General features: G+C 36.9%; 1 long non-coding RNA gene across 1 annotated transcript; it reads right to left on the bottom strand.

Moving 5' to 3' along the window:
- Window positions 1–6,933: 6,933 nt before the first annotated feature.
- LOC105738621 lies at window positions 6,934–8,825 on the bottom strand. The gene is made up of 3 exons (XR_001114456.1): window positions 8,621–8,825; window positions 7,631–7,691; window positions 6,934–7,172 (listed from the first exon to the last, which is right to left on the bottom strand). It is a non-coding gene; the product is annotated as an uncharacterized LOC105738621 (long non-coding RNA).
- Window positions 8,826–10,363: the final 1,538 nt, after the last annotated feature.

Raw genomic sequence — 10,363 nt, 5'->3', positions numbered from 1 at the left:
TTGTTCTGGTGTGTACAGTCAAAGATGGCTCCAAAGTTTGTGGCCTCTGCAATGGAAGAATAGAATTTTGTCTGCCTAGATAGGAAAACCTATGGCTAAAGCAGGTTTATACGGGAAAAATCGTGACTTAGGGTTTAGATATGTTATATTTCTGATGTCTACTAGGCATCAAAATGGAGATCTTCACTGGGAAATTGGTATATGAATTTAGCGGAGTTAGGCAAAAAGATCTCTGATGAAGATACAAGTTTGAAAGTTGTTGACATATTAATGGCACTAATTTATAAGCATAGATGAGATGACCAAGTGAGAGAATACAGATAAAGAGAACTGAAACAATGACTGAATCATCACACTGGCCACATTCAACTGCCTGTATTGAACAAGTAATAAGTAGAAGTGCTGGATTTAAGTATTTATTTATTTATTTTTTTGCCAGAATGATATGAAAATGAGGGTGATATAAACAAATACAAAATGTATATAAAGGGTGAGTATAATAATTACCCATTGAGAGGTGACAACGTGCCAGCAGCCCTCACTCGCTCTCGGCGCCTCGCCTCCTTGGCCTGGGCGTCCACTCTGGCCGCACCTGAGGGGCCCTTCAGCCCGCCGCTGCGCTGTGGGGGCCCCTCTCTGGGGCTGGCCAAGGCCAAAGCGGGCTCCCTCTGCTCACCGGGAGGTGTGGAGGGAGAGGCGCCGACGGGAGCGGGGGCTGCGTATGGTACTCGCAGGCCAGCGCCGGTTCCGGGCCGGGCCCCGCACTCTGCAGGGCCAGCAGGCACCTGTTGAGCTTGATCGGGGGAGGAGCTCCCTCTGGGCTGCTGGCGTTGCCTGGGCTAGGTGCTGCAAAGTCCCCCTGCGAGTGCCAGTGAGAGGTGAAGCCGTCTGGGCTTCTGAGACAGCTGGGAAATTGGAGAATTTTTCTGTCAAGCTAAAAGTTTGTAAATGCACCAATCAGCACTCTGTGTCTAGCTAAAGGTTTGTAAATCCACCAATCAGCGCTCTGTGTCTAGCTAATCTAGTAGGGACTTGGAGAACTTTTCTGTTTAGCTGAAGGATTGTAAAAAGCACCAATCAGCACTCTGTGTCTAGCTAAAGGTTTGTAAACACACCAATCAGCACCTTGTCAAAATGGACCAATCAGCTCTCTGTAAAATGGGCCAATCAGATCTCTGTAAAATGGACCAATCAGCAGGATGTGGGTGGGGTCAGATAAGGGAATAAAAGCAGGATGCTGGAGGCAGCAGGGGCAACCAGCAGCCTATCCTTGTGGGGTGTGGAAGATGTGCTGTTTTGCTCTATGCACTAAATCTTGCTGCTGCCCACTCTTTGGGTCTGCACTGCCTTTATGAGCTGTACTAAGCTGTAACACTGACCGTGAAGGTCTGCAGTTTCACTCCTGAAGTCACCAAGACCATGAACTCACCAGAAGGAACAAACTCCGGACACATCATCTTTAAGAACTGTAACACTCACGTGAGGGTTGGAGGGTCCAGTGGCTTCATTCTTTAAGTCAGCGAGACCAAGAACCCACCAATTCTGGACACACCATGAACTTTAATCTGGTTAAGATGAGAGAAGACACTAGAGGTGGGTAATACCAGTGAAAAGGTGTTAGGATCTAAGAATTGAAAGTCTTGGATAGATTAAAAAATGGGAGGGTTTTGGTGGGGCAACATAGGAAGCTAGTGGTCAGAGAATAGTTGCCTGCAAAAAGCTTGAAAAGATAGGCAGATGGGTGCATGCAATTAACACATGATTACATAACCTTTACAACAGCATTGTCAAAATGTATAATCTTTGTTTATTATTTTTATCCGAAATGTTAGAAAATGCTACTATTGACACCCCATGCATCTTGCAACTCTTAATCTAATTGCAGAAAGCTTTGATATTATGCTTTATTTATAGATTTGTAATTGCATTATTTAATGATTGATATATTCAGGATAAAAACTAGTTTTAAGTCTCTTAGAACTGGGATTGTCTATAAGGGTGCTGTTTTCACGTTCTTTATTTTAAAGAAGTTTATATTAAGTATAAAATGTATGTGCATGTGTGTGTGTATGTGTTAACGGTAGAAGAATGTTATAAATGAAATTAATCATTTAATATACACTGTGAAGCTGAAAATAGGAATTTAATTCTAAAAATAGTTAATATAAGTGGAAAACTTATAGTAGGAATCCTTTACTAGGGTATGTCCTAAGTAAAAGATTAAGTCCATAGATATGGAGTGGATTTTTGTAACTCTAGTATATAGTTTTTGGTTATTTTAATGAGTCCCAACTGTAAAACACTTCAAAGCAACTGGGTCGTAATATTTCATTAGTTTGAATCTATGAAATATGAATTACTTAAAATCTTAAGAGTTATGAAAACAAGCAGCCTATATTCATGAACATCTAATGCACTGGCTACAAGGTGTGCCTCCTGTTAACTTGTCATACTTCCCTGGGCAATATGTCTGGCTAGGCCTGTATTCTCCTACACTGTCTCCCTTTCCTGGTCATTTTTATCAGAGGACAAGAATGATGATCTCACCAGATAAAGAATAGTAATTCTTTGTTCAAAGGTGCAAAACTCCATTTTAATATAAGTAACACAGAGGCATAAAGTGGAAAAGTTAGGTATTCAAAATTTACTTAGAGTACTACTGTGTAATCTATGTAAAGGTACTAACAATGGATGAGAAAAGTTTACTATTTGCTTCTAAAGTAGCACATGTGAATTGATATATCGAAGTTAAAATAAAAATTAAAATCATTTGGTTGTTGCTATTGTTGTTATTATGTAGTAATTCAATTCTGCCTTTTCTATGAAAATAATGTCAGTTTCCCTTTTAGCATTGGTGAAAGAATTATGAGAAACACAAAATATTTGTACTTTAGAATGTTTTAGCTTTTAAAAGTTACCATTTATAACACGACCAATCAAGAAAAATGAAGATAAATGAGAAAATTAGATAATTAACCTCAAATAAGTATTTACCTTAAGTTTAATGAGCTAGTTGTTATATATTTAATGAGTTAACTGGTGCATATTAATTAAATCTCCATTGTTTGCTTAAAATCTCTTTTGGAGAATGTCATGCCATCTGGTTAACTTAACTTTAAATGACAAAAGCAGTAAGTATTTAATTGAATTCCTATTAATGCACTGTGGTCTCTAAACATGTGAGACTTTTAATGAGCATTTCACCAGACTTCCTGAAGAATATTGTCTAGATAAGAATACATGTTTTGTTAACTCTTTTTGTCATTCCTTTGCTGCTAATAGGTGCAAAATATTGCAAAAATGTCGTTGAGTGATTCAAATTGTTATTTGAAGATAAATCATCACTTCTGAAAATGTCTTCCTACAGTGTTCCTTTATTTCTGACAGTATATCCACAGATGTTAGATTTAACTTTCTCTGATTTTTATACTCCAGAAAAAGAATGTTGTGAACAGAGACATATACAATTATTTAACCTTAGTGTGACACTGAACAGAGTAGTTTACAGCTTCTGTTTTGAGTTATTCTCCAAGCATGGGTGATGTAAAACTATAAATATGTATTGGTTAAAAAAACTGACATTTTGAAGAAAGTATAGCTGGATCATTATTTATGAATGACCTGAGTTCTGCAAGTTGTTTGCAAATTGATTCTAGAACTTGGAAAACTTCTTCTTTCCTAGAGAAATCATGGGAAGATTTGGTTCTTTAGCCAGTCTGAAAATAGACCTAACACATACCATGCCAGAACCAGAGTTTAAAGTAGCTTTGTTCAGACTGCAGGTCATGACCACACTAACGGGTTCTGAATAAATGTAATAGGCAATGATAATTATTTTTCTAAATGAAAATAATAGAAGATACCACATTAATTCCATACGAATGCATTTATGAAACCCTTTTTAAGTGTCCTGTGTGTCTATATTATATATTTGTTTACGTGTTTAAAGTTTTGCCTATACTAAGTTGTAAAATCAAATGCGTTCTACTGTGGGTCACTGCCAAAAAGTTTGAAAATAACTGGTTTAAGCATTCTGTAAATGCCAATCACTGTCTAAATTCTGTCCCGGACACAGTTCCAAAAGTTGCTGTCCATCAAAGTATTTTTAAACATTAGAGCCTATGGTTTTGCTAGATAAGCAACATGGAACTGCATTTAGAATTATGTTCCAATGAAAAATTCAATGAATTTAATTCTGTATATATATTTCTAAAAATAGTTGTTATTTTCCTCTGTGGTGAATAAATATCAATGGCAAGTAGTTCAAACAAATGAATACAATGCATTTTTGTTAATTTTTCTAAAAAAAAGATACTAAATCAAACATTTCTGAGTTTAGGTAATGTTTAGAGGAATGAAGCTGCTTTGAGGCCACTCTTTAGATCTTGTATCTGTAAGTTGAGGGGCTCATGTGGGTAAACAGCCCACGTCAGGAAAAGAAAGAGTTGGGTCACTTAGGGTGTATATAAGAGAAATTAACATTGATGAACCTCTATTCTTTCTACCAAAGATGGAAACATGGATAAAAGACATAATTTAACCCATTTCCAATTTGCCCCAAGAATACTCTTATCTCTAATTCTAATCATACACATTTCTGTTACATTAGGATTACAGACAAGTTCTGTTTAGAAATAACTCCAATAACAGTGTTTATATTTTATTTTCACATTGAAAGTCGGTCAGATTTGCTTCAACCTCATAGAGTGTGTTTATGTAAAATTAAATGAGCACCTGCGTCGAGCTGCATTTTTTTTCTAAATACGAAATGGGTTAAGGAAGAATGGGGCCAACAGAGGCCAGTACAGAGGTAATGCAGGTTTTTTTCCCCTATAGGTTAATAGTAGAAGCATATCTGGGAAATGAAAAAACAAAACAAAAAACCTTGAAAGATATTTGGTAGGAGGTCTCCTTAAATTTTGTTTTCTTAACATCTGGATTACACTTAGAAGATACTAGTCTTGGAGGAATTAGAATAAAAAATGAAAATGTAAAGGCAGATTATGAATAATTATAGGAAAAGACAGAACTAGGTTGGATAATCTGGCTCGAGAGAAACCAGGAGCCACACTGACATTGATTTTGTTCCTGAAACCCATCCAACATTTATCATTGAGGGTTTTTAATAATAAGCAGTGGAATCTAACTCTTGTTAATTAAACAGAAAATGACATTGGGCTCAGAGATTGTCAGAAAAAACTGGAGAAATAGGATTGAATCTAAGCCTCGAAAAATAATACTGAAATATGTGCCAGAGAACTGACGTAATGAGAAAATCATAACTGATGTTGCCATTTGCACTGCTGCCAGAAATTGGACCAAATTCCAGCAGCTACTGAGGCTGCATGAATGCTACTGGTATAGCAGAAACTCCACGTGGCAACTAACGCTGTCCCCCAAGTTGGACAATTTAGGCATAAACCTGGATGCAAAATGATGGCCCCAGGATCATCACTATCTTGAGCACTTCTTTTTATAAATTTTATTTTATGTTTAATTGATAAATTGTAATAAACATTAATGGGGTACTGTGTGGTATTTCGATGTATGTATACATTGTGAGCACTTCTGAGCCAAAGTTTCAAGTGCGTTTGCCTGGGGTTGGTGAAGCCTTGGCCACCTGCTTGTATCTAGATGTAGAGGAGGCTGTGAACGCCAGTTTTCTAGATTACTTCTTAAGAAGACTGGACTTAGTAGTCAGAAATTCCCCATCAGTGCAAGTCTTCTAAATATGCTAGACAATCTAAACACATTACTCAATATAAAAGGCCTTTGCAAGTGCTACTTCTTGTTGAAAGTCTCTTCCTGAATATCATGAGATGGGTATCTCTGGAAATCAGGACTGAAGTTCAATATTACCCCTTTGGGAAGGTCTTTAGCCTGCCTAAAGCAGTCTCCCAACACTTTATGCTGCTATCAACTGAAATATCTCATTCATTGTACCTTGCCAGCATCAAAAGTTTAATCTCTTTCTCCCCTCCCCTCCCCTCCCCACTCCTTTTCCCTCCCTCCCTCCCTCCCTCCCTCCCTCCCTCCCTTCCTTCCTTCCTTCCTTCCTTCCTTCCTTCCTTCCTTCCCTCCTCCTTTAATCGTCTGTATCTCCCCAATAGAAGAAAAGGTGCAAGGGTAGAATTCTATCTGTTTTATTCAAAACTCTGTTGTCATCACCAGAGTGGGGAATGGTAGTGGTGTGGTAGACACTTGGTTGAATGGTTTTGAAAAGCAAATATAACAGGAAAGTACTGGACATCTAGAGATCCCAGGAAAATATCTATAGATTGCAGGTTCTGCTATATATAGTAGGAATATTAATGGATGTGAGAAACAGGCTCATCCATCCAAACCCAAAGAATGGACTTAGAGGCACCAAGAACAGCAAAAGTGAGACTTAATAGTGGTCCTGCAAGATCGGGTGTCTGGTAGGCAGGCACACCTGGGGCAATCACAGCAGGTAATTTACCTCCTAGCATGCAAGTCCCTCCCCCACTTCCTCATTGGTCAAATACTATGGGGTTACAATCTTCCCAGAGGTCACCTAAGTTTAATTATCCCCCTTATAAGGTTATACCCCATCCCCTTCCCCCACTTAAGTTTCAATTTTCCAATAATGAAACTCTTCCCTTTTATGGGCTGACTCCTCCTCTACATTCTGTTCACTTATCATGACCTTCTAGGAGCACGAGCTGTGCGGTTTGTTACATCTGCAGGCTGGCTGCCACTGCTTAGATGTATCATGCCTTGAAAATTGACCATTTAAAAGGTTTTCTCACATTGGCTATAAGTGGAAAGGACTACTGGGAAGTGGTTTCTGTGCTCCCCTATACCCTAGTCTCTAGACATAGAGGTGTGCAGTTCTCTGAAGATTTGCTATGTAAAGTTGGTTCTTATGGGGTAAGAGTATCATAGTTGGAGATGAGAGAGAAAGCTGTGACTGCATTCAAAGATACTGTCTAAACAATTATTTTTTCTTTCACTATTGATTCAACAGATAGTGTTAACTTTGTGGCAGGCACTGTACTTATATGATTACATAGGTTTCTATTTATGCTCTCAATTCTTCAGGTTTTTAAAAAATTTTCCTCTCAAAAGGAAATCAGCCTCCCTGTTGTTGAATTATTTATTTGGTCATGTTTTCCTTCATTGTGATGCTTACATTGATATTGACCAGGCTTCTAAATGTGGAGAAAACACAATATAAGACTAGGGCTCTTGTCCAGCCTGCCTGGGTTCAATTCTCCCATGCATTCTATGGATTAGTTATTTAACTACTCTACTTTTTCTCTCGGTTATACAATGGAGATTAAAATAACAGTGCTATCACAGGGTAGTCCTGAGTATTACATGAATTAATATATGTAAAGCAGTTGGAATACTGCCTGGCAAGTAATAAGCTATATGGAATCGTTTGCTATTATTATTACTTGGAGTTGGTTTTTGGTAACTTTATAATTTCTCTGTTGCTTGAGCTTTACTTCCTAAATATTTAAATGACCGATATGCCCTACTTTGTGTCTCCTGGAATCATTTCTGCTTCCTGTTATTGAAATAGTCTCTTGATCCAGTACATTGGCACGAGAAAAGGCCTGGGAAAGATTAGGAGCTTGATCTAGGAACAGATGGAGATGCTCACCGAGAACAATCTTTTCGTTCTTCACTATTGGACCCAGGCCTGGCCTGTTACGTTTTTCTCTCTTCCAAAAGATAAAATAGAAAGAGTTCAGCAGACATCCCTAGCCAGATACATTTATCATGTATTTTCTTTAAGTAAAAAGAACATTTGAAGCAGAGATAATGTAGAATGATTTGAATGGTATTAAATTGCAACATAAAGCTCTCTTTTTATTTAGCAAACACAATAGATTCAGATCATCAAAACTTTACAACTGAGGTCTGTAGTCAGCAGCCCCTTAAGTCCTTCCCACTGTATCTCCTCTTTTGTTGCAGACCCAGATCTATAGTAATAAACAAACAAAATAGATTTGATTTAGTTTTTTTAAAGAATGCTGCCTTATGTATGTGTTAGAGACTAGATGTGTGTATATGATGTTTGGTCGTGTGTTTATAAGACTATCTGTACTTATTTTAGAGCATTCCTTCTCATACCAGCAAGTAGTTTAGTAAGAAATATGGGCACATACCTAAGAAAGTCTGCTATTGCTATCTTCTTCCCGTATCTTCAAATGGGTGGTCCATTTGAGTATATTTAACTACATTTGATTATTCATATTAATTTTAATAAATACTAATATCTTCCATAAGTTTTCAAATCATCATTTACTATTTCAAGTTACTTCTAGCGTTACTATTATTTTAAACATTTTATTTAATATGGCCCAAAATGTTCACTAGATTTTTTTCAACACATTTTATATAGAAAGTGAATGTCTGTGTATTTGGTCCTATTGACCTTCTACTTGAATTGCAGGTGTGGAATTACTGGTTACAGATATATGGAAGGTGCTCATCTTTTATTGCTGCTTGGATATTTACTCCTACTTAGCAGTAACTTACTACATGAAAGCTCTAACACTAACATGAATAACAACATCAGAATATAGCCTATTTATTTTCCCATCATTTTTTTCAAGGTAGCCTCCCACAAATTTAGAAAAGTGTCTACCTTGCTTAGTCCAAGTTATTTCAGTTACATGAAGGTATTCTGGCATAGCAATAAAACAGCCGGAAACTCCTTTGAGTGTGTTTGAAGTAGACATTTTTCAATACAGTTTCTAGTATAAATCTACTGTTTTCTTCTCATGGAGGTGTGAAGGTGTGCAGAGTACCAATAAAGACTTTAGAAACTCGTAAGCACTGTGTGAAGAATGTTCTTCCTCTGTTCAAGAACAGAATGTTTCAACCTGACAACAGAGATGAGGGTGTCTTGTCAAAGATGCAGTTGATAGCTTAAAAAAATTGCTACCTACAATTTTTTCTTGGCTGAGTTGAGTTGCAAAACAGTAAGTAGCCACCCTTTGAACGTAAAATGGAAAACAATCATTTTTTAAAATGGCATTGTTTAAAGACAACACAAGAAAAGAAGTGGCCAATATTAAACTCATATTTCAGCTCCAGATTTGCTAATATGCACAGTTACATCTTCTTCTAGGGAAACGTGAGTGCTGCTCACACGATAATTTTAAAATGAATGAACACAGTGCAAGTAGATGATAATGAGGGTGATAGGGACGCTCAGCTGGAGATCTACCCTAAGGAAGTTGTTTAAAATATTGGCTATTTGGTACCATCTGTTGAATTCTGTACACTAAAAACAATGCTACTCAAAACTCAATTTTTGTGAGCCAGGAATGAAGGATGTCTCTTACAGGGATCATTTAACAGAACTCATTGAACAGGAGGACAACCATCAGAGAGAGAGTGAAATCTCTTCTGACCATTCCACACCACATTAATTTGAAATGGACTGAGAAAATATAAGCATTAATTCATTCCTGCAAACACATAATCCTCAACTTTATACAGTAAGTAGAAGCATCCATCCTATTGTGTGTATAAGTAGGTAAAATAAAAATAGCAATGTAGACAGATGATTTGCTTACTGACTTATGCAGGTCCTTACAGAATTTTGTATAATATCTCTTTAACAGTGAGAGGAATTCTATTTTTCTGTTCTGTATTAAATTTAGAGATTCTAGATTTACCATGACAGTAGTCATAGTCATCATCATACAGCCTCTTTTCTTGAACTCATGAAGTCTTGTCAATGAAAATAGCCAATGATAAGAAAGCAAACAAAATCTATATTTTTTATATTTTTTCATTTTTTATAATTTCCATAGGTTTGGGGGGAACAGGTGGTATTTTGTTAAATAAGTAAGTTCTTTAGTGGTGATTTGCTGCACCCATCACCCAAGCAGTATACACAGAACCCAATTTGTAGTCTTTTATTCCTCACCCCTTTCTATTCTTTCCCCTCCAAGTCCCCAAGGTCCGTTGTATTATTATTTACGCCTTTGCATCCTGCATCCTTCTAGTTTAGCTCCCACTTTTGAATGAGAACATATGTTGTTCGTTTTTTCATTCCTGAGTTACTTCATTTAGAATAATAGTCTCCAAACCCATTCAGGTTGCTGCAAATGCCATTAATTTATTCCTTTTTATTGCCGAGTAGTAGTCCATCATATATATACCACAGTTTCTTTATCACATTTTGATCGATGGGCATTTGGGCTGGTTCCACATTTTAAGCAAACAAAATATAGAAAGCAAAATTGGTCTTTTAAAATTTGGGGATTTTCCAGTTTTTATTGAAGGATTTCACATATTTTTGTTGGTGATGTTGTTTCCTCTGCTTTTTTTTCCCATAGGAAATTGATAATTAAATATACATGTTAAGTTTAGTGCT

This window comes from Nomascus leucogenys, chromosome 19 (genome assembly GCF_006542625.1).
Source record: "Nomascus leucogenys isolate Asia chromosome 19, Asia_NLE_v1, whole genome shotgun sequence".
Taxonomy (NCBI): domain Eukaryota; kingdom Metazoa; phylum Chordata; class Mammalia; order Primates; family Hylobatidae; genus Nomascus; species Nomascus leucogenys.
This window is presented reverse-complemented; position numbering and strand designations above follow the sequence as displayed.